This window comes from Peromyscus californicus, unplaced genomic scaffold (assembly GCF_007827085.1).
Source record: "Peromyscus californicus insignis strain IS unplaced genomic scaffold, ASM782708v3 Scaffold_5__1_contigs__length_169319896, whole genome shotgun sequence".
Taxonomy (NCBI): domain Eukaryota; kingdom Metazoa; phylum Chordata; class Mammalia; order Rodentia; family Cricetidae; genus Peromyscus; species Peromyscus californicus.
In genome coordinates, this window is record NW_026294573.1 from 61,241,258 (window position 1) to 61,242,565 (window position 1,308).

Here is a 1,308-nt window from a genome sequence, read left to right on the forward strand (position 1 = left end):
GATATCTGCTAGGTCCATTTGACTTAAGATGTTATTTAACTGTAATGTTTCTCTATTTAGTTTTTGTGTGGATGACCTATCCATGGTAAGAATAGGAAAATAAAGTTACCCACTATCACTTTGTTGAGGTCAATATGTGATTCTAGGTGTAGTAGTGTTTCCTTTATTAAATTAAATGCCCTTGTGTTTGGTACATGAATATTTAGAATTATAATATCTTCTTGGTTGATTCTTTTATCATTGATGTAGAGCCCTTCCCTATCTCTTCTGATTAGTTTTAGTTTGAAGCATATTTTTTCAGATATTCAAATTTCTACATCTTCTTGTTTATTGGTTCCACTTGATTGGATACCCTTTTTCAAGCCTTTCATGCTAAGATGATTTCTGTCCTTGATGGTGAGGTGTGTCTCTTGAATACAGCAGAAAGATTCACCCTGTTTTCTAAACCAATCTGTCAGTCTGTGTCTTGTTATTGAGTAATTAAGTTCATTAATATTGAGAGTGATTACAAAACAGTATTTGTTAATTCCTGTTATTCTGTTGTGGCGGTGTTTCTTTTCCTCTTTTGCTTAAGTGTTCTCAGATTATTTATTCCCTGTATTCTTTTAAAGGTCATTTGTGTTCTCTTCACACTGAAATTTTCCATCTAATGTCTTCTGTAGAGTTGGGTTGATGGACAGAAATTGTTTAAATTTGTTTTTATGATTCTTTTTCTTTTTCTGTCAATTGTGACAGTTTTCCTGACTTGTATCTGTAGTCTTTTGGAGCTTATATAACATTTATCCAGGCCCTCTGGCTTTCAAAGTGTGCATTGAAAAGGTAGGTGTTATTCTAATTGACCTGCCTTTATACATAAAAATATGGAAAGGCTCACAAATGTGTGGATCATCACTATGCAGAGGTCATGATGATCTTCTGTCATTCCAATTTTAGTATATTTGCAAGAAAAATGAACATACATTAAGAGTTTTATTTTCTTCCTCAATAAGTTGTCAAGATGATGCTAAAAGCTTGCTTTTAATTAGTTCTAGATCTCCAAACCACAGTGTGTTATGAGGAAATGCTATATGGCAAGTTTTGTGGTAGTCTGAGTAAATAGGTAAATCTTTTAGTTTTTACTACAATAACTGCTATTGAATATATACATACACATATACACACACACGTATATATATATATATATATATATATATACGTGTGTGTGTGTGTGTGTGTGTGTGTGTGTGTGTGTGTGTGTGTGTGTGTGTGTTTATATATTTAGGATTCTATACCCAGGATAAGGCTCACATTTAAAAAGAAATGAAAAAA

At 32.3% G+C, this 1,308-nt stretch overlaps 1 pseudogene; it reads right to left on the reverse strand.

The window, feature by feature from the left end:
• Positions 1-854: 854 nt before the first annotated feature.
• LOC128098033 (uncharacterized) lies at positions 855-955 on the reverse strand (annotated as a pseudogene).
• Positions 956-1,308: the final 353 nt, after the last annotated feature.